Raw genomic sequence first — 25721 nt, 5'->3', positions numbered from 1 at the left:
GGGAGTGAAGACCCCTCTCAAACAACAATCACAATCCCTGTCAGGGTGAACCACAAAAGTCACTAAATTAACTGGTGCTTAACCCTCTGATAGCTTGGCACAAAAGCAGTCAGGCTTAGCTTAGAGACAATGGGGCCTATTACGATGTCAGTCATAAGGCCTCTGACCTCAGGTGGGAGGCCTTACGACCGACATCGTTGGATTCAATTCCGACTGGCTGATTTTGATTCAACTGGTCAGAATTGAAACCGTCCGGTCATTCCGTCTCGTTTCTGACAGGCTCAAGGAAACCGTTGTGCAGTAGGAACACGCTTGTAATCCAAATGGACGGCAGTTTACGTCGTCCTGATAACGATGCACAGTTTCCATGCCAGCTTTTTTGACATGAAAACTCTGTCGGAAAGCGTATTTGGGGGGCCCTAGCAGGGCCCCCTTTCCTTTGCTGCCTCCAGTTGGTGGCCGAGGGGGCACCTTGAGGTGCCTGCCACGGGGTGCAGGGATTATCACCATCTCACATTTCACTATGGAAGCATTTAATACGGCTGGTTTACAGCCGTGACATGCTCCCAAAGGGAAATGTCGGGATGCGACCCAACAGTGTTTGGCCGCATCATAATGAGGCAGTCGGGACCACCGACCGGAGGTCGTCGGTCCCGTTTCCGAGACGTTGTTGGGCGAACACAAGTCCGCCCGACATAGTAATAGGCCCCATTTTGATAAGTATTTAAGTAGCAGCTAAACAGTCATAAAGTGAAAACACAATGCAAGAAAAATTCACCTATTTAGAAAATTTAAGTACATTTTAATAAATAATTAGATAACAAAACAACAGAAATCCAATTAGTTGAACTGGAGATATGCAATTTAAATGATTTAGGTAAGTATAGCACCTAAAAACCCAAATTACCATTCACGGTGATCTAGCTGGGAAACTCACAAGTTTAGGCAGACTGTGATGGAGCACGAGCCAGATACAGGGACCAGGTTGAGGCAGTGAGAAGAATCGCGGATTGTCGTTGCTGTAACACTAAGAGCAGGCTGAGTGTTGTGGATGGTCGTTGGTGTAGCATGAAGATTCTATCGGTTGTTGCTGTAGCACGAAGTACAGATCTCGTGTTGCCAGTAATCACTTGTGGTCCCTGTATTGCGAATAATCTTATTCACTGGACCTACGAGTTGGCGGTCGTCATGAGCATTAAGATCTCCTTGCGAACTGACCTGTTCGCGGTCGCGAAAGGCCCAAACAAAATCAGGATTTCTCCCTTCTTTAAAGAGGAGTTCACTCTGATGCCAGCCAATGGTCCAGGACCTGTAGAGGCACCTCTTGGGGACCAAGGACTCAATGTAACAGAGACCAGAAGGGCTCAGGCAGGTCCAGAGGGAGCAGGCTAGCTGTGCAGTTGCAGGAAGACCTCTGGAGCTTGTTGTGTCCTTGTCGCTTAGAAAGGGAGGTCGGCCAACAGCGGACGCTCAGCACTAGAGCCTCTAACCCAAAGGAAGGTTCCTGGAGATTGGATATAGGCTGGAAGGCCTCTGGGGTTTCTTGGAGGCCCAACAGGGTTTCTGGAAGGACATCAGGTCTAGTTGTCGAACCAGCTACAGGTGGCGGGGTTCTTGCGGTGTTCTGTCTGCAGCGATTCAGTTCCTGGTCTGGCAGAGGTCTTCTTTCGTCTTCTTCTTTAGTCCGTCGAATCTGAGGAACAGAGTTCAGGGGAGCCCTTAAATACTAAATTTATACTGAGGTCTAGGGCAGTAGCCAATGGATACTGTACCCTAGGGTGACTACATCCTTTGGGTGCCCCCTCCCTTTGTGGAATACTGGCATCGGTGTGGGCTTATTATGCTGAGAAGTTTAATACTAAACTTCCCAGTTTTCAGCAAAGCCATCATGGAGGTGTGGAGTTCATAATGACAAACCCCCAGCCCATGTGCTCAAAATGGCTTCACTGCACTTACAATGTCTGTGAATGGCACAGACACTGTGGGAGCATATTGCTCAGGCAGCTGTGCCCTCACCTGTGCTACAGTTCACCCTGCCTTAGGGCTGTAAGGTCTGTAAGAGGGGTATCTTTACCCATGTCACTGGCAGTGTTGGTGGGCATGGCACACAGGGATGTGTGTCATGTTGACTCTTCAGGTTGGTCTGCAACAAAACATGCTGCCTGTAATGGCAGTGTGTGGGTGCTAAGGCGAGGAGTCTCTGAGGGTGGCATAATACATGCTGCAGCCCTTCAGATTCCCTCTCTGGTCACAGGGCCTTACAGGTGTTCTAGAGGTGTTCCAACTGTGAAGACAAAGATACAGTTTTGGGAAAGAACACTGGCGCTGGGGCCTGGTTAGCAGGGTCCCAGCACACACTCGGTCAAGTTGGCATCAGGCATCTGGCAAAACGTTAGGGGGTAACCATGTAAAAAGTGGCACTTTCCAACAGGACGGAATTCATTTCCATTGGAAAACAAGAAAAGGCCTTCACCCTGCTAAAGATAGCTTTAATGATGGCTCTCATCTTTCGTCATCCTGACCTTTCTTTAACCACCACTCATTTTTTCCCAGAGACATCCATGACCACAGGAACGCCATCCTGGTGTGTATTTTTCATGCACTCTAATGGCAGCTGAACACAATTACACCATTTATGATTGGGAGTTGCTGGCTATTTATGAAGGATTTTGCCGCTGGAGGCACTATTTGGAGGAAACATCTTTTCTCATTACTTCTTTTGACTAATCACGAAAACATGAGATTTCTTAAATAGAGCATGAATTCCCAGTATGCCCGTTGGTCATTATTCTTCACTTGTTTTCCATATAATATCTGATAACGTTCTAGTGTTCATCATGGAAAGACCGGTACTTTATCCAGAAATTATCTCAAAATTATTGAGTAACACCATAATGCCTGAAACATTGCATGCCCCTCTCTCTCTCTCTCTCTCTCTTCCCTTCCTGCCTCTTTTATTCCCCTTGGTAGCAGTATAATCTTAGTCGTGCACATATAAAGACTAGGAGATCACTAACCGGAGGTGAGATTGCAGATAATTTCCACTCCACAGAAACTCTTGGAGTACTGACTGTTGTAGGTAGGTTTGGTAGGTACTAGGTAGGTTTGATTGATTGGGATGGTAGGTTAGGTATAGTGGGTTGTGTGTGGTAGGTACAGTAGGTTAGGTAAGGTAGGCTATATATGGTCAGTGTGATAGGTAAGGTAGGAGCGGTAGGTATGGTAGGCATTCTTGGTTTGGTATGGCAAACAAGCCGATGACTATGGAAGGATGACCCACAGGGGCATATTTCAAGCCCCTATCGCCACAACGTTACTTTTAGTGACATTGTGTTGGCGATAGGAGATTCACCTTATTCACAAGGCAGTGTTAAGCCACTTAACGGAGCTTAACGCTGCCTTGTAAATAAGGCGTTTTTTCAAGCTGTACTTGGTGTGAAAGGGGAGGGCAATGGGTGTTGCGGTGGGCATTCCACCGCAGCACCCACTGATTCTGACACTGCCTCACATTTACAAGGGTGGCGTAAATAGGAGGCAGCGCCAAAATTAAGGCCAGGGAAAACCTGGTCTTAAACAGGCAAAACAAGGAGAAATGCTTTATTTCTCCTTGTTTTTGCTGTTTCTATGTGTGCTGCGTTGTGCAGCACACATAGAAACAACATAACACCATTGTTTATGTGCAGGATGGTGTTCCTTCCTGCACATTAACAATCCTCCCCAAAAATGACGTTTTGCAACTTCTATGTGTGCTGTATTAAAGCAGCACACATAAAAGTTACAAAACGGCATTTAAAGATTGTTTATGTGCAGGAAATATTTGCAGGAAGGGAGACCTTACTGCACATAAACAATCTTCCCCTCAACGCAGACACCCTTGCACTATGGTGCAAGGGTGCCTGCGTTGGCACCAGCGCAGGGGGAAACACAGGGCTGCACCATATTGTTGTAAAGAAGGCTAACGCCGCGCTCCACCACTTCGTGGTAAATATGGCCCAAAGTCTCTTTCTAAAGATTATGGGGCTTATTTGCAAGCCCTTTGCGCCGCCATTTCACTTTTTCCCCATATTAAGAGTAAAGCAGCAGGGTGCAAGGGGCTTGTAGATAAGCCCCTGTATTTTGCATGATGTGTGTTGTTATGACGCGGAGAATGTAATGAATAGTGGTGACATGAGGTACTGGTAGACAACTATAGCTGTCTGTAGCTAAAGGTGTACCCTCAAAGAAAGCACTGTGAAAGCGAACAGAAGTTTGCACTGGAAGTGGTGAACGTAAAGGCATGCACAGCAAAATACTGCATAGTAGATCATTCTGACAATCGGTCAGTAATTTCATTGTTTCTTCAAGAAAGTGAATGTGCATGCTCGCCTCAACTTTGTGATCAAAAAAACCTTAAATCTAATAACATATCATGACAGCACAGTTAAAATAAATTACATGCAAGATTTATTGGTGAATACCACTCTGTCTCAGTGACAGGCTGTGGCATTCAAACAGCATAGAATTCCTAAGTAAAAAACGCTCAATCAGCAAACAAAATGTCAACATATCAACAAAGTACTCACATCAGAGGACTCATGGTGGCTCTCAATTACAAGTCACACCATTTACATCTGCAGGCTAACAAAACGACTTCCTAATGCTCATCACCTTAACCTAAAAGAAACCCAAATGGGAATATGTAGCCATACCATGTAAGCTGTGCCTTTGATGATCGTGCATTCAAAAAATTACAAACAATAAAAAGTTTCTGAAAAAACAATGGCTAAATGGGGCTGATCCAAAGCCCAGTCTCTGTACTTCTTTGGTACTTTTTTAAAGACTTGATGACACAAGGTACTCCAAACAGCTAAAATTGCCTATAAAAGTTCTAAAAAGAAGATTTTCGCACACAGTTAGCACCACCACCATATCTGGCAGCCCAACAAGGATAGTTTCCATGAAGCATTGTGTTTTCTATGTATTGACAAATGTTAAATATTTATTAAAGGGCGTTATGAATGTTAACACAATCTATTGTTTTGCATTAAATGGCAGGTTTTGTGTGTGTGTGTGAGATCACTTTTCACCAAATACATTAGGTCTCAATCTCAGGCCTCAAAATAAATGCCATTTTATTTTATTTTTTTGTGTCCATTTGTTTGAAGAATATTGGTGGCTGCAGCTGAGATGTTTAGGTTGACCTTGTAAAAAACCCGAGCATCCTTAGCATAGGGGTGAAAAAGTAACAAAATTAATATGCCTTCCCTGCTTCCCAGGAAAACATTGTTTTCAGCCAGAGACGATTTAAGGCATGGGCAAAATGGATTCTGGCCCAGGGTCCCAGCCTATCGGGGGGGCCCCCATAGAGCAAACTCTGTTCTGCAGAGTCTTTCCCTGTTGACCTTGAATAATTCTTAAACAGATTGTTTTAAATACCATTTTCTTTTAACGTATTTTTAATGTGGGTAATGTGTGAGTCTATTACAGACATTTTGCAGAGAAATGTCTTTATGTTTCACGCAACATCCATAAAAAAGGAATATATGATGTTACAACGCAAACAATTACAACGCATGCTTTTACAATGCGGGTTTTACATCGCAACTACCATTACATCGCATGATTTTACAACGCATGCCATTAGAATGCATTTTTAAAAACTACTATTATAACGCATTCCATTACAACGCATTCCTTTACAACGCAATATACATTTAGAGCGACAGTAGGGTAAGTGTTGTATAGTGTAGGCCCCCTATTTTCCATTGAACTCTGCGCAGTGTACTTCATTTTAGTGCACAATAGAGAGCCAGCATTCTACATTTGGTGTTTCAGCTGTGGGATAGAAGGCTTTGCATTTGCTGGAACCACTGTGTCAGTATTGGACCACATGAGTAAATCTAAAAATTGTCATTAGCTAGTCACATTGTTTGATTTTCATTGGTCATTTTTTTTTTTTACAGATATGTCCCTGAAACAAACTGTTTAGAAAATTAAAACATTTGTACTTTAGCTAGGACAAAGTAATCAGGGATAGTTATTTTTTAAACTTCCTAAAAAGGTCCCAACTTTAGTAAAATAATGCCTGAAACCAGTAGCCAGGTTCAGGATCTCGATCTGACCTCTTGCAAGGACCTGAGCCATGGTCATCTGAGATGCCTTTGTAAGAGCTATGGAATCAAACCAGGTAAAGCCCGAAAAAAGAATATCTCAGAACTGATAGTTCAGTTAGAGAGAGATCACACAGAACTAGTAGACCAGTCTGAGGATGAAGACAATATTAATGATAATGGTGTTGAGGATGGACTTGAGTCTGTCCCCTAAACACAGCTGAGGGTCCATCAGCCGAGGACCTCATGCTCGAATGGTTGACCAGGAGACTGAACTTAGAGGCTCAGATCCTGGAAATAGAACAACAAAGGAAAGAGATGGGCCTAAGACTTATCACTATGGCAGCATACAAATAAATAGGGAGGTTGAAGGTTTTTATGACTCAATACTCCCCAAAGGGATTGTTCCTAAATACACAGATGGTGATTTTGTAGTATTACTCTATGTGATACCTAGAACAAGTAATCCCTTTAGGTTTGGAACAACTATAGTTTTCCCAGTTGTTCTTGTTTTTCTGATTTGAAACACAAATCCCTTTTGCTTGTGCCCCCCACCACAAGATGCTGGGGAATTGCCCATGTCTTTGTTTTAAAAAAGTCTTAAGACTTGGCTTTTCAGATACGCCGTTTTACCTCCGGTGTGCTATCATCCTACTGGTTTCTGATCGCTCAGCGCTTGGAAACTCCTTTTAGGAGTTACTATGCACTTTATAAGTTGCATTAATTAATTCATTCATTTATTCATGTGATTAGAGCCATGCTGTTCAACATCCTGTTTTTAGCTAATCACTTCTCAGCCAACATTTCAAGTTTGTCTCGGATTATTTTTTGCCAAACCAGACAGCTATTGTGTAAGTGGGGAAGAGCACTCCTCCTTGAGTCCCAATGTCGCAATTAACTAGTTAAGGGCATTTAAACCATTGCCCTTTATCTCTATAACTCACTCATTCCATGATGTTCCATCAGGAACCTGGATTCATGGTGTTTTATGTAATCAACACACCAAGAATCTAAGTTTTGAATAGAACACCATCGCTCTCCTGATTTATTTAAATCTTGGAAGGTACTGAGCTGGCTTCAGACCAAACCTTATGGCTAGAGTTCACTTTATTCACTAACCGTTCATCTCATCACCTACAGGCGTTCTCCTAATGACTGATTTTTTTTTTATTGGGTTTTGTACTATTTGCCAATACATATATCCTGGCTGAAGAGGGGTGATGTCCCGTGCTTTCCATGCCACTGGAATCAAGCTATCCTGGCTGAAGAGAGGTGAAACCCCGAAACCGGTCCTAGGATGCTTGTTTCCAGTCCAGGGAAGTCCTGGCTTGGCAGTTCGGGCTGGACTGTTCCCATGAGGCACATGGTCAAGACTGATTTGCATATGGCTGGGTTCAAACTGGAAAGGCATGGTGAGAAAAAAACGATGGATTTAGGCCCAGATCTCCGTACTGGGGTGAATGTATGACATTGTTCTGCATTCTTTCCATCAATAGTTCTTTTTGCATTTGTCACCCCGAGTGGGACGGGTATGCCCAGACGTGGGTCCCGTGCTCTCCATGCCACTGGAATTAAGCTATCCTGGCTGAAGAGAGGTGAAACCCCAAAACCGGTCCTAGGATGCTTGTTTCCAGTCCAGGGAGGACCTGGCTTGGCAGTTCAGGCTGAACTGTTCCCATGAGGCACAGGGTCGAGACTGATTTGCATATGGCTGGGTTCAAACTGGAATGGCATGGTGAGCAAAAAACAATGGATTTAGGCCCAGATCTCCGTACTGGGGTGAATCTATGGCATTGTTCTGCATTCTGTCCATCAACTGTTGTTTTTGCAATACATATATACTGTTATAGACATCATTGGGTCGTTAGTGTCTCTTATACCAATAGAACAGTATAATATTGTAGCGTTTTGTTGATTCTGCAAGTCCATTCTTACAGTTAGCCTCTGTGTATCCATTGGCACTTATCCGTGCACATTGCGTACCCACAGATTGATATTAGGTTGAGAAAATTGTCCATGGTTTCAATACAAATTTCAATTTAAAATAACTTAAATCTCCCAATGACTGATATTCCTACTATAGGGAAGCCGCCCAGTAAAGGGGCATCCTTTTTTCCCCCCCAAGTATTTCCCTATTTGATTTTTTTATATAAGAATAAATCACGAACAGCATTTACAGTATTTCAGAATAACTTCTATACCGAATTGAGTAGTAGGCTACTTGTATGAGATATGTACTCGTTGGGCCGCCAGAAAAATAAAGACATTTAGATATAAGCAGTAACACATTAACTATAACAAATTTGATAAAGAGGTCATGCCATAGGTCATTTATATAATACCACATGTTATGCAAGCATTTAAGAGGATTATATGTAGCTTGGGAGGCACGTGTGAACAACCTACCATAACTTCGGAATCATATAATGTGTGCCGCAATTAATCCCCTATGGGTTGACTATAAGTGGTTGGTCCCTCAGCGCTCTCTCACACCTCCCACACAGGAGCCAAATTGCCCTGAGCCAATCTAACACATTCCAGAGCTCTACCCCAGACCATTAATTACCTTGTATCTCCTATACCAGTGTGTCTATCCCTCATTCAGAGCACCCTAATATCGGACTTAGCTTCTGAGGCGGTTAGGTATATAGCCCATATCGTGCCCACTGGGCATTTTACCCTCAAATGATGTGGGTTGCAAAGTGTATCCACTTCCGCGCTGGCCCATTTCCTCAAGTCCCTAGGCCAACTGGAATCCAAAGCTATAGGCAATTTTGAAGCCGACGCAATGCGACATTTGAACAGAATACATTTTATGTCTGCAAATTTGGACCCATATTTGTTTTTCTTCGTCCTGGGCATTAACCTCCAGCAGATATGTTAAGGGCATAGGGCCATTATTTGGCCAGTAAGTTCAGCTACTTTACCCCCTACTTTTGCCCAAAGTTGCTCTGTTACGTAACATGACCATAGCATGTATTAGAAGTCTGCCTTTGAATGGCTACATCTGGGACACTCCAAAGGGGCACCAAGAAACAATCAGCCTCTACATTTTGGGGTAAGGTAAGTTTGATGGAGATAGTTGTTCTGTGTATATTTTAATCTGGGGGTTCTGGAGACCTTTTTTGGCAAATTCCAACAAAGGAATCACATTGTTTGTCTGATAGCAACTGACCATCACATTCTGGCCACCTGCCCTCAAGATCTGGGTATTTGCGTGAGTGTTACGGAATAAATTAACTGTATAGTGAAATGATTGTTTTTATACCACCGCCATGGCTTAATAGAAGCTTCAGCACCTCTGATTTGGGTGATTATGTCTGATCTTGACCCCAAACATCCCATATTAGTTTCACCAGAGCATTGTGCATCATGAATTGAGTTGGACCTATTCCATAAACATCTGTAATGTCCTGAAACTTGAGTAATGTACCGTGTACAAACATGTCACTCATTTTCATCAGACCCGCCTCTAACCATGGTCTCCTGTTATGTGTGATGATATGCTTCCGAATTCAGGCTGCAGCCATAATGGCATAGCTGAAGCATACGGAGGGGAGTGAGCTGCACATATTTATAACAACCAAACTCAACCACCACTGCCAGTTCGTTCAGTTTGCGAGGTACAGCTTCTGCCCTCATTAGCCAGTCTATGATTGCATGGCCCTGTAAGACCTGTAGAGTGTCGTCCCTTTCAGGGCTAGGAGTGATGCTCAACCATTTTACTGGCCACTGAAGCTGACCTGCTGCTTATTGCAGCTCCTAGTTCAGGGCTCCAAGACCTCCCTCAGTAAGGGAGTTTTAAGTTATGTGGAGTGCCGCTCTTTTCTTTTTATTCTCCCATATTAGATCAGAAAGGACACTACACAGTTCCCGAAACAATCCTTTCTTCACTGTCACTGGTAATGCCACAAATAAGCACAGGCATCTCAGCAGAACTGTATTTTGGCTATCACCACCCTTCTCTTTGGGAAAAGTGGAAGAGTGATTCAGAATAATATAGATGGCTTCGTCCCTGTGATCACCTGCCCAAGTTACTGTTAATAAGGTCATCATCCGTGTGGCAAATCTTCACATTCAGTGTCAAACTTCCATGCCAGTCTGGTAGCTGGCATACCCACCCATTCTCCATCTGACATGTGTCTGAGAGGAAGCAAAAAACCTGACAATTTTGTTTCAGACCTGACATGTCGCCAAATTTTTGCAGGTTGGCCACTGTTGCTGGCAGGACATTGCCAGTGTTTCATAAGTAAATAAGCATATCTTTGGCCTATAGTGAGATAATCTTCCATCTATCATTCACCTTTATTCCTCCCCTTCCGGGTCTTTCTGCCTTAGCAAGTGTGCCAGTGGTCCAATGGCTTTTGCAAAAGTGATAGTTGGTTAGCGGGCACCCTTCTCTGGTACTTCTGTAGATAATGATACTGTTGGGTGAAAAACTCTTGTTGCGTATATACCACACAAAACAATTTCTTTATATGAGAATGAATTAAAAAACACATAGGTGTGGGTGGATCATTGATTAGCATGTATTTAAGCAAATACCAATGACAATATTTCATTCGAAATAAACATAGGACCTCCAAATGTGTGAAAGTGTGTAAGTGTTTGTGCCAGAGCTTGCTCTCCTAATACATATACGCATCAACGCATCTAAGCATCACGCGGGCTGGGCATGGCGAGTGAGTGAGGCATGATCCACGGCAATCCACGGCGCTTCTCCAGTCCCGCAACTGCACCTGCGACCCGACCTGCTAGTTGGCAGGCTAGAGGCGCTCAACAAAACCTGATGGAAGAATCCCGTCAGAGCGCCTCAGAAGGGAAACATCTGCGGTAAGTGGCAAGCGAGGCCGGTATTAGCCGGCAGCCGCAGAGGTAGCCCCACTAGGTTGCAGAGGTAGCCCTACTAGGTTGGGTGTAGCTACGACCCTGCCCTGTGTCCCCCGGCTTGCTTCCCCTGCCACACACTTCATCCTCAGCCACTAACCTTAGCCCTCCTCCCCAGAGAACACTGCACAAAAGATTAAGTTAACACCCCTGGGACCGCAGACAGAGGGGGTAAGGGGGGGGGGGTATAGTGAAGGCAGTAGCCCAGAAAACAGTACAGCATAGAGCAGCCAGGAGCCCTTAAGGCGCACTAAAGTTACATCCCTAAGATTGCCTCGTTCCTTCAGGAAGGGAAACCGAGGTAGCAAGGAAAAAGTTAACAGGGAAACAGTCTTATTCCCCTACAACAGAGCACAACAGCGTCCCATCTTCGCAGCAGCAATTGAGCAACAGATAAGAAAAGTTCCAAGTGTAACCAGACCTAAGCAAGTCGCAGCACTTGCAGGTGAGTATAAACCTTTGAGCCCGTGCGTCAGAGACCACAGCATACGCGCCATGAGATCAGGAAAAATCAGAGTTGTGGTAGGAAAACTGCAAGGAAAACCTAAAAGGGAGAAAAGGGGCTAACAAGTAATAGAAAGCCTCAGCAGATCCCAGGACTCAGAATTAGAGCCCGACCGAACCCAAGATAAAGATATGGAGAGTAACAGACATCACTAAAGAAGGCGACTCAATCCTCACCCACACCACTTGCTCACCTGATAAAACCAGCATCAAATCCAGCAAGCGGGCACTTATTACAGACTTTTTAAAAGTATGCCACAGACTATGCCCGGAGAAGCACAAAGCCTATAAAGAAGCCAAGGATGCGAGGGAGCCAGGCCAGGCAACAACACTGATGATACATACAGAGAAGGCAATAGCAACATTTAAATAGTGAAGAAGGAAAGTACGGACCAAGGGGATCTCTCGCCCATAACAAGAGAAGGCATAAGCTGTGACAGTCCTACACGCAATTGTCTGAACTCATTCATTGTCCATCAAGGACACCACCTTCTGGCAGTAGAGGCCTTAGTCCATACTGACCAAGGCTCAACCTGGGAGTTCATGTCCAGTCAATGGATCCGTCCTGCCCAATCAAGCCAACACCAACAGCAGCAACAATAAATCGGGTTACAGTGCCCCGATGACGACTGTGTGTTTTGGCAAGACAGTATTTTAAGTTCTTGTGTACTATCCAATTCACTGGCAGACCCACAACCACTCGACCAACTGGGGGCTGTAATAACCTGCGGGCAAGAACAAGTTCCTGCCAAGCTTGAGACATCTCCCAATCCATCCCAAACAGCACAGCAGTCAGAACAGGGACCACTTCAACAAAAGACAAAGGGGCCTGTGCCCCATGAGGTCGAAGAACTCACGTCAGCCTTTCCCTCTGAATCACAAAATGCTCACGAAAACGCACGATCAAAAAACATCAAGGAACAAGGGGGCAATCTTTGACGGAAGCACAAGTATGCCCACCAATTAGATCTGTTTGGATACAGCTACTAGGGAACATGGAAACTATTGGATCTGCCATGACTTATGCCGGCAAGCTAGTTACCCAAGTCGAGCTACTAAATGTTCTAGCAATACATGTTCAAGGAATAGAACAAAAGCTGCATGACGTAAACACCATGATAACGAAGGTACAACAAGAGCGGAATATTACATATGATACCTGCCACTGTCCTCAAATAATTGATAAGCTCACAAGGGTCCCAACCATAATGTCAGAGCTGTTTGGGACATTCAGGGAAGCACAAACAAAGCCTACACCAACTATGGAAAGAGACCCCCAAGGAAACGGACGGAGTCGGTGGGAAAAGCCCCAGGAGCAATAACCCAAGAGTGAAAGAGATAGCCAAGTCCCAAGTCCGCGAAAGTAGAACCTCACCAGACGCTGAGAAAGAGTCTGAACAACTGAATGAACAACTACACCCAGAAGGGTCAGCATCAATTCCTAACCAAGGGAATTCACCAAAGGAAGCTGTTGAAAGCAAGGAACAAATGAGTCATAAAACACCCCTCACAAAGCGGGAACAAAAACGCTTGAGGAAAGCAAGGAAAAGTAAATTAAACAAGTCCTGCCCACAAACATCATCGATAGCCACCCAGAATGGACATGATAAACGAAATGAAAGTATCAGGGGCGCGGCTAGCACACTGGACCATAACACCTCAGCAACAAAAGAGGCTGTCGCTCCAAGAAACCCTAAACTGCAAAAAAATCAAATCTCACCAACAAGTAAGATATACGATATATTCAGACCTCTGGTTAGGTGGGATCCTAATAACACAACAAGCAATGATATTAAAAAAAATTGGTATAAACCAAACTCCACAGGAACTGAAGATAAAAACAAGTGAAATCTGCACTCAGGATGATGGAACCAGTGGGTTTGGAGTCACAGAGGAGCGCTGCGTCAACAAGGACATCAAAACTAACTTACAGTCCCTGAGGGACAGAGAGACCATCGAACACACTCAACAAGATCAAGTTGAATATATCCACCAAGTGGCATCATATCGTCAAGGCCCAAAAGAAGCACCAAAAGGGACCCCGATCGACTGAATAAAAACACAACTGTTTACTTCTCGTTCCAAATGCCACAATCAGATAGAGCTGGTCCCACATCACACCTCGAGGGGAGCCCATGATATACTGAACAGATGCACAGTAATAAGGCTACTATAAACTCTCCCAGCCCTCAGACATATTGAATCCAGGGATCTGGAAAGAATAGAGTTTAAACCTAATCCAAATCGAATAGGGTCTGAAATCACAACAGCCACTTGGATAGATCACTATCACCGAACAGATTCTGAGGCACAAGGAGTCCTTTGCATCATGGGTTATAGAACTAAAAAAGGCGGAAGGAACCACCCTTTTATCCAAGCCCACTACAACAGCCCTACTTTACAGGGGGCATATTAAAAGGAGCAAAAGGTCCCGACAATCCCGACCAAACGAAAGGTGAAGCTCAAACAATAAGACGAATTACAAATACAATTTCACACCCTGAAATAGCCAATTACGAGGATAATCAGCAGTTGAGTCTTTTAAACATGCAACAAGGAGCAGCATGAACAAAAATCTATAAAAAACCCAAAACACTACAGGGCTACAAAATCTGCTCCTGAACGTGAATGGCTTAGCCTCCAAACTGGAAGAAATCGACTTTATCCGACAGCAGGACATACTGCTATTTTTAGAAACATGGCAGTCAACAAAGACCCCAATTGTAGATTACAAAAAACATCTCAATCCAGCCAAAAAGGAAGCAACCCATGGAAGATCAAAAGGGGGCCTATCGACTTACATCTCAACAGATATCCTATGGAAAGAAGAAGATATCGACTTATATTCCCTCTGGATACAATGTATTAAACTTGCAGCCTCGCCCTCCCCCACCTTGTTAATCCTGAATATCTACATTCATCCCACATGCAAGCATAAGGGAAGAAACATCCAACAATTGGTTGCTGCACACAGAGCCCTAAAACTCACTTATCCACATGCTAACATATTATTGTACGGAGATTTCAATATGAATTTGATGCAAGCCCAGGAAAAAAATCTATCAATACACATGCAGGCTAGGCAGGGCAATACATCCAGATGTGATACTTCGGGAAAGAGATGCGCTGCATTACTGGACACACTTTCATTGTTCACCCTAAATGGATGAAGTCCACAGGAAAGGCCGGCAGCGTTCACAAGAGTGACGGCAAAATCACTTCACCTTAGCGGATCTTGATTTATTCCCTTTCATAACGAACTTTCAAATAAAGGAAAAACAGACAGTGGCCATTATCCTCAATTCTTGACACTAACCAACATCCAAGAAAGGTCCCAGCCAGCTAGCGCCCCTACACTATCTACCCAACTCTACAATCTAAAATGATTAATATGGAATAAAAACAACGTAGATGCAATCATGGAGTCATGCTTTGCTTTATTGGCCCCTACTGACGCAAAACCATTAGGGATAGAGGCCTGGGAATCTTACGTCAACAGTCTAAACAAAAGGTTTTTGATAAACCCTAAAAGTTAAAAACCTTCCAGGATCAACAGGGCAGCCCGGTACACACATACACTAAGGATAAAAAAAAGACAACTAAATAAAGCTCTCAGATAAATACGAACTCAGTCCCTACAACCCACCCGGCAGTCCCTCACAATAATTGAACAAATTAAAAGGGACCAAAAAAAGGAGATTTGTGCAGCAAAGCGCATATACAACGAGCAATTCTTGACGAAAATGCTCTATGTCAGCCAGCAACAAAACTCAAAACAGTTCTGGGCTCACATTATTCTCCTATCAAACGGAAAAAAACTGCACTTTAACTCTGATATAACCGGACATACATGGAGACCTCATATAGTAGCCACATTTAACACCTAGACAGTCTCTGGCGCACCCATTAATAACGATACATCGAAGGCGAGATGGACAGGTACAATAACTTCTAGGGACACTCCAAATAAAGAGTCCCGGTCGGCCATTACACCGAGATTGACCTCCCAGGACCTAGTCTCTTAAGCAACTATAAAATAGATTTCACAACCTGCACATCAAAACAGATACCACGACACCCCTCAAGTCAAACAGCCAGAAGGCAAATTCTAGCCAGATCCACTTGAAACATCAGGGTCTCACCCATTATTCTCCCATCTACAGATCACACAGAAACAGGTATTGAATGCCATAAAGAAAACAAAGGTCTGATGGGGCCCCGGGACCAAATGGCTGGCCTAACACCTTATTCAAAAAAGATTCAGCTTTCTGGTACAACCATTTAACCTCGCTTTTCGCTCACACATTGGAGACTTGCACCATTCCAGACTTTTGGCGAGGAAGCATCCTACAACCAATATACAAATCAGGGGCTCATTCAGACCCATCTAATTATAGATTAATAGCTCTCATTGATCTGGAGGCAAAAATGTATGCTGCAAATGTGTTGAAAGATCTAGAGGACTGGATCGATAACACAAAACTGATCCCCAACACACAAACAGGCTTTTGAGCCAGGATGGACACTCTTAACGAACGTATCCGCTGTCACGCTCCGGGCCAACCAAGCTATTGCTACCTCAAAAGTTTTGCACACCTGTTTAGAAGACCTCAAAGCAGCCTTCCACAAGGTCCCTAGATGTAAAGGGTTTATTCCCTACTCCCAGGATCGGTGCGTTGCTCAAATGGGTCCACCTCTCAATCGCTCCATTCTCTGATGCTATAACAGCGCAGGGGGTAGGAATGATTAAGCGAGGGAAGGAAAGGATGGGGACAGCAGGGAGGGAGACCTACAACACAAGAAACACAATTAAAGGCATGTTCCACGTCCTGTAACACACTTCTTAATACACTTAACATATACAGAGCAGTACCTACCTGTAAAGGAAACAAAAAGAACTTGCTTTCATGCATACCAATTCTTTGATGAAGGTATCGTATCATAGGAAGGCTCTTTATATGCAGAATGAGAAAAGACACAATATCATGAGTTTCCACACAACAATGGCACACACTACTCACGCACCACACGCACTCAGACTGTACCCACCACAATGATTGTTTATACGTGCATCACAGAGGGGCGTTGAGCCTAACTCACACCAAAGCCCCTGCTATGAAGAAAGATCACAAGAGACACATAAGTCTTTAGCAATACTCCTCACAAATTAATATAAATGGTACTGGCATTAAACTCCCATGCCTAGCACTCTTCTGCTGTTAGCAGCACAGCGAAATATCATGAATAAAGAATCCTGTGATAATCCAATTCTAACCACCTTGAATAGGTATTCCTTGTACAATACACGTGGGTAGGTATCGCTGCCTACCTCTAGTGTTTGTTAAACGCTAAGACCTGAGCAAAGCGCTCCGAATCACATCCTCATTTAATATCAAATTATGCCCCCAGAGCGGTGACAACGTCACCTTTACCGCCCTGCATGTTATCGTTCAAATGCCACTGAAATCACGTCAGCGGGGGTCTTCCTCTCTCTGGCGTCTTGCTGAACAGAATTCGCAGCACTGCCTCACCGCTGCCCTCCTGCATAAGAGGCTTCTGGGTAGGCACGTCATCAAAGCGCGCGCGCGCCTCTACCCGGAAGCAGGATTCCTGGGAAATGTAGTCCATGTGGGCCGCGAGCGAACGCTGCCACCGCGCCCGTCGCGCGCCCAGCACCGATATCAGTTCAGGCTTCAGGTAGGTGTGACACTAGATCCATGTTATGAGTAAAAATGAAATTCTGGGGAGCTCCCACAAAATTATTAGACGCAATAATCAATCTCTACTCAAAAACATGTGTCCAAATAAAAATGGGGGACGGTCAAAGCCTAACAAACAAAATTATTACCAACAACGGCTTAAAACAAGGGTGTGTTCTATACAGCTGACCTAGATAGTAACCTCCGTCTAACACTAGGGGACCCTCCAAAATTGGGAAATGTCCGAAAATCAAGCCTGCAATATGCGGACGACATTGTGTTGCTCTCCCAAACGCCTCGAGGCCCACGGTGATTGATAAACCAACTAGCAGAATACACTTCCTCAGCTCAACTATTTATAAACTTCAAAAAATCTATGGTTATGTGTTTTTTTAGCTCACATAAAAAACAACCGAAATTTACCTGGACGATTAACAGTAACCCCCTGGACCAGGTGGGAACATAAATATTTGGGTGTCTTACTAGATCAACTTCTCAACTATAAGCAATATTTAGAACTGCGGAAAGTCAAAGCAATACAGCTACTTTTGCATTTAAAATCTTGCAACAAAAAAAAAAAAATCGTATGGACTGTTCGACAACTCATTTACCAAAGGTCATGGCAGCAAAATTCTTGCCATTAATCACGTATGGATCGGAACTGCTAAACACAAAGGACTCAACAATCTTAAATACCGCGCAAACTATCCTCTTCAAGAATTTATGTTGAATTCCGCGCCACATTTCACAAGCCCAGATTAGATTGAAATTCGGGATAAAAAAACAGATCCGGCCAAAACAAGGTGCCCTTGCTAAATACTATTGGAGAATGAGGGCAGCGGATGAAGACTTCCTGGCACACTACTGCTGGCTGGAGGTTGAAAGGCAATCTAGATTGAGCAACTCAGTTTACCCATTATTAAATTAATCCATTGCAGCTCTAAAGCTAGAGGAAGCTTGGCACACAATATCATCCTATATGGAGTTTAAACGAATAGTCAATAAAAATATCAAGCAACAATCCCAGGAAATAGATAAAGCCTCTTTGACTTCAAAAATCAATGTATGGATCGTGATGCCAACATATAAAATGCTAAAACCTCAACCATACCCGTCAGAACACTTTGCAATTAGCAAAAAGCGGAAACTGATTTTATTGAGACTGGAAGTTTATCCATCGAAAGATCTTATCCCAAAATGGAAACAGGCCTAGCCCTCAATGGATTACCGCCTTTGTGGACAAGGAGATGAGTCACTGCTCCATCTACTATGCATTTGTCCAGCACTATTATGCATACGGAAAGTACTCCTATGGCCAACACTGAAAAGAGAACAAATAAGGACTTGCAGATCTGCCGTAATAAAATGCTTAGGAGGCTCAACATTACTATTGGCATGCAAGGCAATAACATTTCTGAGCTGAGCGGCAAATGAACTAGAAAAGAGCGACAGACAACTCGAACCAGTTGGGCACGCAAGGTGATAAAGTGCAATTAAACACTCTGCAGTCCACTTGTTTACAGCACAATGCACTGTACCTCGGAGAAATAACTGGAAATCATCAACGGTACCAGGACCTCATCTTAGATCACAAAGTTGAACTTATTTTTAGCCACAGCACTCCATACAAGAAATATAAAAACAAAGACCGCATCTTCTAGAACCATATATTTCATATGAAATGAGCACCGTCAGCTATAGCTGCCTATCGCCCTAGGGCTTGTAATGCTTCTAATGGCCTAGAAAGCATGGCAGCCCGAGCGCGCTAAATAATACACGGGAGCCGTTATAGTTGTGTTACACACGCGGCTCCGACTGACTCGTCGAGGCCACGCCTCTTTATTTTAACTCGCTAGCGTCTGACGTCACGCGTCAGCGCTAGTGCACCTCGGCAGCGCGGAAGGCTAGAACGCCTCGCGCGTGCCGAACACTACACTCCTTCCAACCTTTATAAACATTAAGCAAAACATAAAAGCAAAAACGATGGGTCTGTTACCAGTCCGCCAGTCCTTGCGGGTCACACCATATAGTCCGCCAGCTGGGATGACGGTGCCGGGTTCCTCCTCAGGTTGTAGCGGGACGGGCCGCCTTTGGAAGGGACCACCTCGGGGGTTCTGCGCCTTGGGGTGTTCGGCTCTACCCGGGCTGGGGAGCTGCCAGGCGGGTTACCCCCTGGGGTGGCTGGGACGGGCTGGGAACCCCCATCCTCGCTCAGACCGTCCTCCACTTCCTGATCTCCTCTCGGCTGGTCGGGATCCGGCCCCTCGGGCTCGGCCCCGGGACGTGGCGGTGTTCCTGGGTGGACTTTTTTAAAGAAGGACACATCTCGCGTGACTGTTTCTGCGCCTCTTTGAGCGGTCACCATCGTGCCTGTCCGGCGGGTGACCACCCATGGTTGAGGTTCAAAAGGAAGTCTGAACTTGCTGCCTGGGTAGCAGTCCCTCACGTATACTCGATCCTGCTGTTGTATCCTGGACTCCTTCGCTCCTCTTCGCAGGCTGGCGTGGTCGTTCGAGCGCCTCCGGTTGGCTAATGTCTTTTCGTTGGTGGCTTGTGCCGGAACCCAAGTAGGGTGGTGTGGGATCGTGTCACTTACGATTCTCCCCATGGTGGCTGTTCCTGGCGCTGCCTCGGTCGTGACATGGGGGGTCAAACGGTATTCGCGCAGGAAACTGTAGATCGCTCTCTCCAGTGGAGACCCCTCAGCCATGGCGATGCGAATGGCTTTATTGAGTGTCCTCATAAACCTCTCTACCTCTCCATTGGCCTGGGGCCACCGTGGTGTTATCTTGCAAGGAGTGATCCCCCAGCTCTTGAGATACTCTGCAAACTCCTGCCCTTGGAAAGGCGGTCCGTTGTCGGTCTTGACCACCCCGAATATGCCGTGAGTGGCGATGGTTTTTTCAAACTTCGCGATCACCTCCGTGGCTGTCTGGCTCCCCACGATTTCGACCTCTGGGTATTTGGTGAAGTCGTCAATGATGACCAACGCATACCGCCCATCGGGGAGATGTCCGAAGTCAGCACTCACGCACTCCCACGGTCGCCGAGGATTGTCTTCGGTCGCCACTGGGTGCGGGCGCTCCGGCGGACCTGCGGCTTGGCACCACGTGCAGGTTCTCACCGTCTGTTCCACCATCGCATCCATGCCTGGGAACCATACTTTGGCTCGGAGCCTGCCCTTTGTCTTTACTACTCCTTGGTGTCCCCGGTGGGCGAGGTCCACTGCTTGTTGAGCGAGGCTGGCCGGCATGATTAGTCTTGGACCCCGCAGAAGACATCCTTGGGCGTCAACGGACAGCTCACTTTTCACCCTCAGGAACGACTCTAGTGTCAGCTTGGCTTGGGGTGTCCGTCTGTTGAGCGAGGCTTGAATTGTCCTCCAATCCCCCGATCTGACGGCCTCCACTGCTGCTCTCACACATTCATCGCCTTCTGATGCTTCTATTATTGCGGCCAGGCTCATTGGAAGGGGTCGTGACCGCTCCGTCACATACCGGACATACTCCTCCGTATCCTCGGCCTCCTCCTTCTCCTCTGACGTGGCTTACCGCGGGTGTCGTGACAGGTAGTCCGCTGGGTTCGTGGCCCCTGGTTTGTACTCCACCCGGTAGTCGTACCCTTGTAGTTGGAGTATCCATTTTTCAATCCGGGGCGGCGGCTTCGAGGACGACCCTTGGAATAGAGGAATGAGCGGCTTGTGGTCGGTTGTCACTGTGAAATGATGTCCATACACGTACACATGAAAGTACCGGCATGCCCAGTGGATGGCGATGGCTTCTCGCTCGATTTGAGAGTACCGCTGCTCTGTTTCGGTCAGGGACCGGCTGGCGTAGGCGATGGGGGCCCATTCCTCATTGTCATAGCGTTGTGTCGGGACCGCTCCCAGCCCAAACGGACTCGCGTCGACTGCCACGTTGGTGGGCTTTGCCGGGTCGAAGTATGACAGGGTAGTGTCCGCGGATAGGGCCGCCTTCGTCGCTTGGAACGCCTGTTCCTGTTCCAGGCCCCACTGCCACGTGGTGGACGACTTGGTCAGCTCCCTGAGGGGTTTAGTGAGGTTGGAGAGGTCCGGAATGAAGCGGCCGCAAAAGTTGACCATGCCCAGGAAACTCCGGGCCTCCGATATGTTCGTCGGAGGTGGGGCATCTTGGACATCCTTCACCTTATCCGGGTCTGGGGCCACCCCTTGGTCCGAGAAGGCATATCCGAAGAAACTGATCTTATTCTGCAGGAACTGACACTTCTCCCGGTGCAGGGTCAGGCCTGACTCCTGAATCCTCTTGAGGACCCCTCTCAATCGCTGGTGGTGCTCCTCTATGGTTGACGCGTATATGAGCAGGTCGTCACTCACGTTGAGCACGCCGGGGAGCCCACTGAGCACCTCTCTGATGGTATTTTGAAATACCTCGGCGGCACTCGAAATGCCGAAGTTTAGGCGCCGATATCGTCTGAGGCCCACATGGGTGGAAAAAGTAGTGATGTACCTCGAGTCCGGATGAAGTGGTAGCTGGTGGTAGCCTGACATTAGGTCCATCTTTGAAAACCACCTGGCCCCGTTCAGCTCCCCCAGGATGTCATCAATAGTGGGCGTCAGGTGTCGCTCTCTTTTGACCGCAGCATTGGGGAGGCGCATGTCCACACAGATGCGGACTTGTCCTGGCTGCTTCGGCTTCCTGGCGATGACGATCGGGGATACCCACGGGGTTGGCCCACTGACCTTTTCGATGATGCCTTGTCTCTCCAGGGCCTCTAGCTCCTCCTCCACCTTCTGCCGCAGGTGGAAAGCAATCCGCCGGTGCCTCAGCGCCACTGGCTGGACCGACGGGTCGATGTGTAAGGATACTTCCTTTCCTTTCAGGCATCCGATGCCTTTGAAGACTTCTCCAAACTCTTCCAGGATGGTGTCCAGTTCTTCCTCCAGAACTGCCATGGCAAACGATATCAACCTCAACTCTTCGGCCGATTGCCCGCTCAGCAGCATTCCGCTGCCCTCTTCCGTGACATAGACGGTGGTTTTGATGCTCCTCTCGCCATGTTGTAGCTCTGTTTGGAAGCACCCGATGAGGGGAATGGGCGTCTTCTGGCCGTATGCGAACACCCTGATCTCTCAGCGGGGGTTTGGCTCGCAGTTGGTGGTAGACGTTGGCGGCCATCAGCTCGATGGAGGCCCCAGTGTCGATTGTCGCCTTTACCTCTTGTTGTTGGACTAGTATGCGACACTTCGGAAGTCTGCGCTTCTTCTTCTGTGGTTGATGGATTGCAAACACATAATGGGCTGGGTACTCTCCGGTGTCGTCGTCCATGTCTTCACTGTCTGCCTCTTCGCGTACCGCATGGGCCGCCTCCTTCTTGGCTTTGGTGGACCGGCACACCGCCGCAAAGTGGTCCATCCACCCGCAGGCGCCGCACTTTTTCCCTCTGGCCGGGCAGTCTTGCATGCGGTGGGGTTGGCCGCCACAGTACCCGCAGTCTTTCTTCTTTGCCTCCGGCTGTCGTTTTCCTCCAGCTTGCCTCCCTTTTGGCCGCACTACGTTCACCGTTTCCGCCACTTGCACTTGCTCCGTCTTCACAGGGCGATGTAGGGCTGCCTCCATGTGCGAGGCTCTCGCTTGCGATAGCTCCTTCGACCGTCCGAGGGTGAGGATGTCCGCCAGGGGCTTTCCTTCTTCCTGGAGGACCGTGACGCGAAGCTTAGACGAGTAACACCCCTGTATGATCTGCCCTCGGATCTCTTCCTGTTCGTCGCGGAACCCACACGTGCTGGCTAGCTCCTTCAGCCGGCCATGGAACGCATCCAGAGATTCATCTGCCTCTTGTTTGGCCTGACGGAAGCTGAACCTTTCATAGTCCCTGTTCGCCATGGGCTCAAAGTGGGCGTTGAGCGCGTTCAGCAGTGTGTGGTACGTTTTCGGCGTGGCTTCCACGAGAGTTTTGTAGATGCGGTGGATGTCTTTGCCTCCTAGGTGGAGCAGCAGTGCTCTAAGCCTTTCCCTCGCGATGCCAGCCCCTTCGAAGTAAAATTGCAGGCGGTCTGTCCAATCCTTCCAGCGCGGGGCGAGGGATGACGGGGCACCATCAACGACAAACGGCTCAATGGCGGGGATCGACGCCATCTTGGCACGTGCGCAGCACGCGGTGGAAGCTAGCTACCTCTCCTCTGCGTCGACGCCACCAGGCGTGCACTCCCTCCGGGCGTTGCGTGTTGGCCTTCCTTGCGCTGCTGTACCAACTGGTGGGCGCGCCTACCTCCAGACGTCGTCCGCGGGACCCTCAGGCGCTTCTGGTTCGAGGCGATCACCCCCGTCATAGGCCTGGATCAGGGGGAGGGCGCGGCCGTCGTCAAACACCTCGTGGGGGCAGGTGCGGCATCACCTGGGCGAGACATACCCCTTCCAGGCTGTGGATTGGGGCACCGGGGCACACCCAGCGTGTGAAGTCAGGACGGACCCTCCGGGCACCTGCAGTGTTCCCCACCAGGCCTCACAGTAGGCTCAGCCAGGGCACCATGAGGGGAGCAGCACACATAGGCTCAGGCACCATGGGAGGACAAGGTGTGCAATGTGGGGCACCCAAAATAGCACAGCAGGGCTCAATTGACCCCTCGTCGCCAGTGTAATGCTTCTAATGGCCTAGAAAGCATGGCAGCGCGAGCGCGCTAAATAATACACGGGAGCCGGTATAGTTGTGTTACACACGCGGCTCCGACTGACTCGTCGAGGCCACGCCTCTTTATTTTAACTCGCTAGCGTCTGACGTCACGCGTCAGCGCTAGCGCACCTCGGCAGCGCGGAAGGCTAGAACGCCTCGCGCGTGCCGAACACTACAGGGCTTCTATGAGAGATCGCATACCTCGCCTGGCCGTGCATAGGTTAAGAATAACCCCACAAGAAGCATGCCTTTCATAGCATGGCTGGCTACCAAAAGGACTGTAAGAATCCATGTTATATTGTATTAACTTGTTTTTATTATACGTTTTAATGAGATTCAAAGCAACCAACAAATCAGCATATTTGCTCGTGAATTTTATGTACATTAGCGGTCGTACCGCCCTTTTATGATTTAAACCAAATCAAATAAAAGTAACTTTTTTCATTTCGTGTTTGTGCAAGCAGACAAACACATAAAAAAATGACAAATAATCAATAAAGATGCTTTGACAACCTGTCCGATGTATCCAATTGTACAGCCTCTCGTTTTTAGTGGGACTGATTAATCTAAACAAGTGGGCATAGAAAGTGGAGATTCAGTACAAGTAACTTAAAACATCAAGAATATTTTTTATCTCATAGTCTATGCATCTGAACGGGTCTTCAACAGGAATGAGTGGGGTGCGACCTACACGTTTGAGATATATAATATAATGTTAGTCGTCGTGTCCCTACAGTTAATTATTAGTTGTGAAACCACATATATCCACCTAATATGTAAATTCAAAATCCAACCAGAGCGATGACTCAAAATGCCCAACAATTCAGGGAGTGCCTTGTGCAAGTTACACCTGCAATCATGAACGAGAATACAATAATTCCTTTCAGTTAAAAAAAACACATAATACTATGGGCGGAATTTCCTCTAAATATAAAGATCACCCAATTACTGAAAAGGCGCTGATAAAGGTAATAATTCATGCATCTCTTCCCGTTCCAGATTACTAAAACATAAATATTGAGCAGTGGGTCAGCACCGCGTACCTAAACGCCAATCTGAGTATAAGAAAAGAAAGGAAAGGGTTCGTGGGTCCTACATACCTTAATAACTTCATCGGGACTTTTTCCCGCCTACTGAGATGGTGATCTAAGCGCGCGGCGGTGACTGGCCAATGAATAAAGAAGAAGCCCCACGTCGGCGTGTGCGTTTACGCTCCCTACTCTTGAAAAAGTCACGCTTCTGAGGTGGCAGTCGGAAGTGTTAGCGTTCTATGCTTTTTGGAAGAGTTTTACGGGCGCTCTTGCTCTACAGTTTTGCCACAAAGTATTGTGAACCAATTAGTGCGTGTATAAAACGGCCTTCTATTCTAACAAATCTTCTTAATGGAAACTGCGTTTTTGTTTCACATGACAAATATTTTAGACAAGCAAGGACAGCCACTGCATAAAAAGGAGAATACAAATTTGTTGCATTTGAATAATTACATCGCTAGAGGCTATGTACAGCAATTCATTGTTAGTGTTGACTAGTGGGGATAAATATTGGGGCATGAATTACAGGACAGTATGCAAAATAAGTTATATGCAGCATCTGGTATGAATCATTGATAATTGCAAGATATGTTAAATGCAATTCAATACAAATTCAGACCTTGAATACCATTCCAAATGTTTTTACAGGCATGTATGTAATACGTGTTTAGCAATTGTTAGACAAGGCTACCTGTTTAGTGATTTCTTCCAGCTCTGTCAGGTCCTGGTTTACCATGTCTATCAGATGTATCCATCTACACTCTCTTAAGTTAAACACACTATTGAGGTCACCACCTCTGGGATTATTGGTAACCTTCTCAATGACAAACCCTTTAAAACTGTCTGCTGACCTGAAACAG

General features: G+C 46.4%; 1 protein-coding gene across 1 annotated transcript in view; it reads right to left on the bottom strand.

The window, feature by feature from the left end:
* Positions 1 to 24950, bottom strand: part of LOC146775765 (tubulin polymerization-promoting protein family member 3-like) — a 251814-nt gene extending 226864 nt beyond the window's left edge. Inside the window, exon 1 of the mRNA XM_085638852.1 lies at positions 24931 to 24950. The gene's annotated coding sequence lies outside the window, so the exon portion shown is untranslated. The remainder of the gene's footprint in view (positions 1 to 24930) is intronic.
* Between the last annotated feature and the right edge of the window lie 771 nt (positions 24951 to 25721).

Source organism: Triturus cristatus, chromosome 12, assembly GCF_964204655.1.
Source record: "Triturus cristatus chromosome 12, aTriCri1.1, whole genome shotgun sequence".
Classification (NCBI taxonomy): Eukaryota; Metazoa; Chordata; class Amphibia; order Caudata; family Salamandridae; genus Triturus; species Triturus cristatus.
The sequence above is the reverse complement of the archived record's forward strand: the minus strand, read 5'-3'. Positions and strand labels throughout refer to the sequence as shown.